This window comes from Gracilinanus agilis, chromosome 3 (assembly GCF_016433145.1).
Source record: "Gracilinanus agilis isolate LMUSP501 chromosome 3, AgileGrace, whole genome shotgun sequence".
Classification (NCBI taxonomy): Eukaryota; Metazoa; Chordata; class Mammalia; order Didelphimorphia; family Didelphidae; genus Gracilinanus; species Gracilinanus agilis.
The window spans coordinates 557749925-557757667 of record NC_058132.1 but is presented as its reverse complement, the minus strand read 5'-3'; positions in this window follow the sequence as shown (position 1 = coordinate 557757667).

The following is a 7743-nucleotide window of genomic DNA, read 5'->3' as shown; positions in this document are numbered from 1 at the left end:
TCTTTCTCTCTCTCTCTCTCTCTCTCTCTCTCTCTCTCTCACACACACACACACACACACACACACACACACACACACTTATATGTGTTAAGAATTTGAGTCTAGAAAAAGCAGTGGATCATCTTGGAATAAATGTTAAACTTAAAACCAGGAAGATTTGGGCCAAATTCAGCCTCAGACACTAGCTATGTTACTGAACACACTTAAGCCTATTGGTCTCAGTTTCCGCATCTATAAAATGAAATGGAGAAGGAAATGGCAAGCACTCCAATATTTTTGACAAGAAAACCCAAAATGAGGTTCTGGAGTCAGAAATTATTGAACAACAACAATATCCCTTCTACCTCTAAAACTAGGGTTTGATGATCCTCTGAGATTGACCTCTAACTGATGAAAAAACTAGAACAAATTCTCAGTAAACACTCTTTTTCTTTGTGGCTGCATTCAAAATTGTTGCTAAGATATCTAGGAACTGGGAAGAAGCACAACATTTTCACTGTTATTCGGAATAATATTCAGGGACTGGAAAGATTTTTAAAAAATCTGTTCTAAGTAAGAATTCAGAAGAGGAAGGGAGGGCTGATTTCTTTAAGCTCTCCTGATAATTCTAAACATCGGTATTGTGCCACTAACCTATTTACTTCCTCCTGGCGCTCCTAAATGAATCATGACATTCAAAACATATTAAATTTTAATTGTTTCCATTATCAGCCAGGAACCATTCTCTTGTTTGCTTTTTTTCTTGATCTCTAAAAGCCGTTACTCCAAAAAAGGCAGTCTGATGTTACTGCTGAAAATCTCCTCTGGGGAATTTGGATGTACACAAATATAGGGTTTTGAAAGGGAATCTGATTCTACATTAATGACTTAGACATGGCCTGTGTAGGGGGTTCTGAGTTAGAAAACTGAGTTTAGGCAGGGGCATTCCACAGGGATCAATAGATGCTACTTTCTGTATTCCTGAAAACTTGTGAAACAACTGCCTCCTCTAGAAATTTGACATGGTGTGCCCAGTGATGTTGTCCTAGATTGTGACTGAAAATGTTCTTTGTACTCAATACTAAACTATGATGCATTCAATTAAAAAATCAAATTGTACAGAAATGGGAAGGTAATAGTATTCACATTTTGTAGAAAGATAAACTGAGGCTCAGGAACTTGTCAATAAGAACATTAGGGGAGAGAGCAGTGGGATCTTGGTAAGGGGAACTCTGAGTGTGGGAAATGCCCTCTACAGATGCAGATCAGCAACATTATCTAATACTTTTTTTGCAACTTATAGTCCAAAAGTTTCTTAGGATGTTGACTGACCCAGAGTCACACATCCTGTATGGAGCAGACAGAAAATAAACCTCAGTCTTCCAGACTCCAAGGCTGGCTCTCTATCCACTCCTTCTGCTACCTCTCTTCATAGTAACAAGAATGATAGCTCACATTTCATAGTGTTTTATGGTTTATGGTTTGGGAAGCACTTGCAGACATTATATCATTCCAACTCACATCAACCCTGTGAAGGTGAAAGTATTTCTGAAGGTCAGAGACTGCTTTTCCATTTGGGCTCTTTATCCTCAGCACCTAGCACAATCCATTGGACATAGTAATCACCTGGTGAATTGACCTGGGAATTGAGATACTTCAAATATTATTCTTCTTTTGTGAAAGAAAAAATGGGGGTTCATAGACATGAACTGATTGCTCAGGGTCACATAATAGCCCTCCTTTCCACTTCGTTTTCCATAGCTGTAAAATAAAGGGATTCAACTAAATGGACCAAAGCATTAAAGCTGGATCAGATAATCTAACCTCTTGTTTTACAGGTAAGAAAACTAAAGCCTAGAGAGGTTAAGTGATTCCTTCAAGGCCACACAGGTATTATGCATCCAAAATGGGACTTGAACTTAGGTTTTCTGACTCCATAGCCACCATTCTTTGACTTTCTACCACTAAATTCTGGCTCCCAGGATCCTTTAATCCACTGGTTAGAAATGCTCTAAATACATTCTAGGCATTTAATAAAGTTAATGTGACAGAGCATTATTAGGACCAGATTTAAGATTTGAAACCCAAGCATCAATTCTGGGCTTCTTGCAATATTTCTGGCCCATGTTTGAACTCACCTAAAATCCTGTTAGAATGGTTAGAGCTACAGAGCCTTCTTGTTTCAGAATGGAGTTTTAAAAAATTGGAAATTTACAGAATTCACAAACTATTGCATAAGAACAACCATTTAAGGGTACAAGCATTTAACACCATTCAAATAGTCTTGAGAATCTGTTAATGTTAGAGTACGAAAGCCATGAATTCAGGTCAAATCCTAAGAAAAGGACTCTTACAAAAAACAATCAAACCAAAATGCCTGGATGGTGGTGGGAAAGAACAAGAATAAAATCATAAGAATGATGGTCCTTTCTTTTTAAGGCAGGCAGAACAGGGGAGGCCTTGGGTTGTGATGGTAATTGGCTAACACTATATTTGCCTTTTCTTCTCATTTCTTCCTCCAACCCCAAAAAGTCTCAATGAAGAACAACCTCCTACTGGGAATTGGAATAGAAAAGAAAGAAAACATCATCAAGTGGAAGCACTGTAAAATGGTCTAAATTAAGGGATGGAGGCTATTTTATAGTCAAACGTAATGGTTCTTAAAAGCAATGCTCCAGGTAGAATTCATTGTTACAGAGCCAAATAAGTTTTAAAAAACCTAGTTTTATGGCTACTTCATTAGAAAAAATCATTTTTAGGTGGCATAAAATTATCCCATTAGAAAAGGGCAACCAGAAGGTAGTAGGCAATAAATAATGCTAATAATAATAAGTATTTACATAACATTTCAAAGTTTATAAAACATTTGATCTATGTTAATTCATTTGGTATTCATAACAACCCTGTGAAGTTGTTGCTCTTATTATCCCATCTTACAGATGAGAAAAAACTGATGTAAATTTAGTCCCTTATCCAAAATCCGGTAACTGTCTGAGGCAGGATTGTAATTTGGGTCTTTCTGACTTCAAGACTAAAGTTCCAACCACTTCACTACACAGAATATATTGTCCAGAAACCTCTGGAATTTCTCATTACCATGTATCTTAACATTTATTCTCTTTTCAAATATTAATTTTGTTTAAATTTTGCTGATAAATCAAAATCAGCCAAAAGCATTATATAGGAGGTCACCCATGTATTTAAACTATTATCTTAACACTGAACTAAGCCTTTTGAAAAAACCCTGCATGCCTCCCCCAAAAAAGGGGAACAATTACAGAAAATACATTTACTACTTCAGAGGCAAGGTAATAGAGTGGAAAGAGTTGGCTTTGGAATGAGGAAATCTAATGTCAAATACTCAATTTGAGCAAGTCATTTAAATTTTCCAGAACTCAATTTTCTCAACTTTAAACTAAGGATTTTGGATTCTAGGACAACTAAGGTCCTTTCCATCTTGAAATCCGTGATCTTGTTCCTAAACAACTATTGTTTTTAAGCATCACAATTTCACTCACCAGATAAAGAGACCATTGCCACAGTCATCCAAAACAAAAAGGTATCTAATGGAAAAGGCCAAAATTCAAGTCATCAACAAAAACTTTTGCTTCTTTTTACAAAGGCTAACCAATTTGAATGTTTTTCTTAGATGAACTGATTTTAAAACAACAGCAGCACTAATTTACTGAATTAACCATTTGGACATTGTGGGGTTTGCCTGTCTAGATAAAATGCTATTAAAATTTAGCTTTAGTTTCTGTATACACCAAGGTAGAAAACAGCATTTTTGTCACATCACTGAACTGGTGTACTTCCTCAACAGTGGCTGATATGATATGATATGTTTAATATGTCCTCATATTAAAAATCTAATGGATACTACATACAATATTCCCCTTACCTTGAAATGGGATCAGATTTTCTTTAAAAGCTAGTCCTTGTTATTAGCTCTAATGTCAGAATAACTTTATCAAGAAACCTTTTTAAAAGGATCAAGTAGACAAAATAAGGAAGATAACCAAAATAATCAAAATGGTTAACTAGAGCAAAGCCACAGGAAATCCTATGAACAAAAATATAAAATCTCTCTCTGTCTCTATCTCTGTCTCTCTCGTGCATATATAAATTTCAACCTCCTACTGGGTCTGAAATCATGGAACATTTTTATGGTTAAAGCTCCTTGGAAATTGTCTCTTTCAAATCATTGTCAACAATACTGCCAATGGGTATATGTGACATTTTATGAAGTAGATCTGGAATTACAAAGTATTTCATCAGAACCAATCTCAGATTTTAGAAGTCCCTGGATTAGATTACCTTTGAGATTGCCCAAATCTAGTGACTCTTTCCCCACATAAATCCCATCAGCCTCTTGGCTAACAGCAGACCTCATTAAAATTTGAACCATCTTGGGCTTGTGCCGTTAGTGCTAAGGGCCCATCTGGGCTCATCAATTTCATCCTCTTCACCAACCACTGAAAATTCTCTAGCATATGTTTAATGATTTATCACCTTAAAAATGATGTTAGTGAATAGTCATGCACCAGAAAATTCTCATTTGTGTAGTATACAAAATGTAATTCTTCTACCTTTCTTTTCCCCCAAAGAACAAAAACTAATACTTGAATGTATTCCCATGTTTTTAAAAGAAATGATGGTATTTATTGACTCTAACTAGAATAATGCAGTATTTATTATGTCAGGTGCTTTGGTGTAGTTCAGTTTTGTGGATGCATATAGATTGCTTAATATTTCTTAGAAGCATTCAGAATAAAATTAAAGTATGTAATCCTCTGGTTCCAAATATAAAATAAAAAATATTAGTGAGCGAGTATTAAAGTAAAGATGTACTTATGTTTCTGGAAATCTATAATCAGTCCTATAAAATATTTTGGTTTTGTTAATCTTGAGCATATCTAACAATGGTAATCACTGTACCTGAAAAAGTTTTCCTTTAGACGAAGAAACTTATTTAGCAGATAACCTAATTTTTAACATTTTATTTTAGAGCTCTTGACATTGTATTAATCTAATTTCCTATCCTCTCTTCGCCTGGGAAACAACCTTCTACCTAGGAGCTAGCATTTTGATTAAATTCTCTTTGTATTCAATTTTATGTACACAGTCTGAACATCTCCAGTAGACTACACTTTAAAATGTAATTGAATCTTCATACCCTATTTCCAAATGTCAATAGCTTTGCTCATTTGGCTTAAAATTTGTTCAAACATCATATGACACACTCCCTTATTGGAGTTCATCATGGGTGAATTTTGAGTTCTATATTAAACAATTTTACATTAAAAATGGCATCAAGGGAAAAGCATGCCTTCCTATATTTTTCTCCTATAACTGAAACTGAACCATAGTTCCTTACATTGTCATGTTCACAGAACTGATGATGTTTGACCTTTGTTTCTAAACTTTATCTCAGGTGCCCAAGAAATCATTATGTGTTGAAATGTTACATAAATATATTTATTTTACATTCAGTAAAATCAAACATATGTAGTTTGGGAATCACTAAAATTATTTGGCCCATTCTTTGGCAATTAACTCATTAGTCAAATATTGATTGTTGCAAATAAAATAAATAAATCCGTCATATTAGCCAATACAATCATTCATTTAAATATAGCTGAAGCATGTGGTTGCACATTTCTGTTATTTAGAAGCAAGAATAGACAAGATAAGTGAAGAGTTCTTTGTGGGGGATGAGTAAGAACCAATTGTGTTTAATGAATATAAGGAGATATTGTTGTAACATAGGAAACAGAGAATATGAAGAATTTGGGGAAAATGTAGATTTCTGTAAATGAATGTAAAGTAATTAATACCAGGAAACTGATTCACTGAAAGTGATCACAAAAATATCAAAGAAAATAACTTTCCATGACAACTCCATGATCAATGTAGTGACCAATTCTATTTCAGTGGATTGACATTCATGCATGCCTCCCACACAGTATGATGGAAGAAGATTGGATCTGGGGTCAGCATATTTCAGTTTGAATTCCAACTCTTCACTTATTAGTGAATTTAATTAGTGAATTAGGGTGTCACATCTCTTGTTTCTTTATATGAAAAACAAAATATATGGCCAACATAATATTTGAGGACCTTATATCTCTCCAACCAAATACTCTACACAGAATATACAGAATAAACGCTATCTCAGATATGGCCAACATCTCATTTATTTTAGTTTGGTAGTATTTTTTTAAACACTTAACTTCTGTGTATTGGCTCCTTGGTGGAAGAGTGGTAAGGGTGGGCAATGGGGGTCAAGTGACTTGCCCAGGGTCACACAGCTGGGAAGTGTCTGAGGCAGGATTTGAACCTAGGACCTCCTGACTCTAGGCCTGACTCTCAATCCATTGAACTACCCAGCTGCCCTGTTTGGTAGTATTTTGTTGTAAGGAGGTATTCTTTTCAGAGTACATTAGAGATGAAGGCAATAATTGGAAAGTGATGTTTCTCCCATTTCTTATAAATTGGGCCTGTTGTATTCTTTAAAATTAAAGAAATTCATATTATTTTAGTATGAATTTTGAGAAATTGCTTTCTGACATTTTGTGATTTTTGTTCTCTTCCTCTCTCCCACCCTTCCCCAAGATGGCAGATAATATGCTATAGGTTGTTGTATGGGTTGTATGTGTATGTATGTGTTATCATACCATATATATTTCCATATTCATCATGGGAGAAAAGACACATATAGTTTACAACAGAGAAAAATTCATGGAGGAAATAAGGGCTGTTTCATTTTTAAACTTGTTTCGCTAGTACCTGAAAAATATTAGGAGCTTAATTAATATTTGATTGAATCCTTTGGATGCTTAAGGGAATCCTATTAGTCAAGCAAAGATATCTACTATATATAGGAATCTCTAATCACAAATCTTCTTCTCCCACTTTCTCCCTTTCCTGTCATAGCTCTGGTTGGGTTAGCTGTGATGTAGTCGTGAACATGGAGGTTTCTAACTTAGAACAGCAAAGTACAAAGGAAAAGTTACATTCTACTTCCTTTAAGAGATAAAGGAGGAACTGAACTGCCAACTGCCCTTGGATAGGGGGCCCTTTGTTCCTTGTTATCAATCATTCTTCCCAGGACTCCTCTCCAGAACTTTTAGATAAAAGTCACCAAAAAGCAACAAAATTAGCCTCCACATGCTCTTCCCTAATCAGGATAAAATTGCATGTTAAATGGTGCTTGAAGAAAAGGGGTACAAGGCAAATACTCATTCTGAGAATCACACACTTAATTCTATCTCACTCAGAATCAATAATGTATTTGGAAAGTGACTGGCTAGCAAATGGGAATTAAGTGACTTGTCCAAAGTCACACAACTAGGAAGTGTCTGAGGCCATATTTTACCACCATCTCTAGTCCTGGTTCTCAATCCACTGAGTCAAATAACTGCTCCTTGAATGATAATTTTTTTAAAGAAACAGTGTAAGGAAGCTTACCTATGTGTTGCTAAGAAGTGAAAGGTAATAGGACATATTAAATAATTAGGTTAGATAAAATCAGAGATCTTAGAGAGAGAACAGGAAGAGCACTCAGAAAGGAACTCATCTACAATGAGCTGATGAAGACCTGAGCTGTGTTAGTACTTATGAAAAATTCATAATATAAACCTGAGAGATATTACAGAGGAAAAATGGGTAAAATGTAGAATATAAACTCCTTGATAGTCAAGTATCCCCCAGAACTTAGCACAATACTATTAAATTAAGAAAATCTAAATATATATATATATA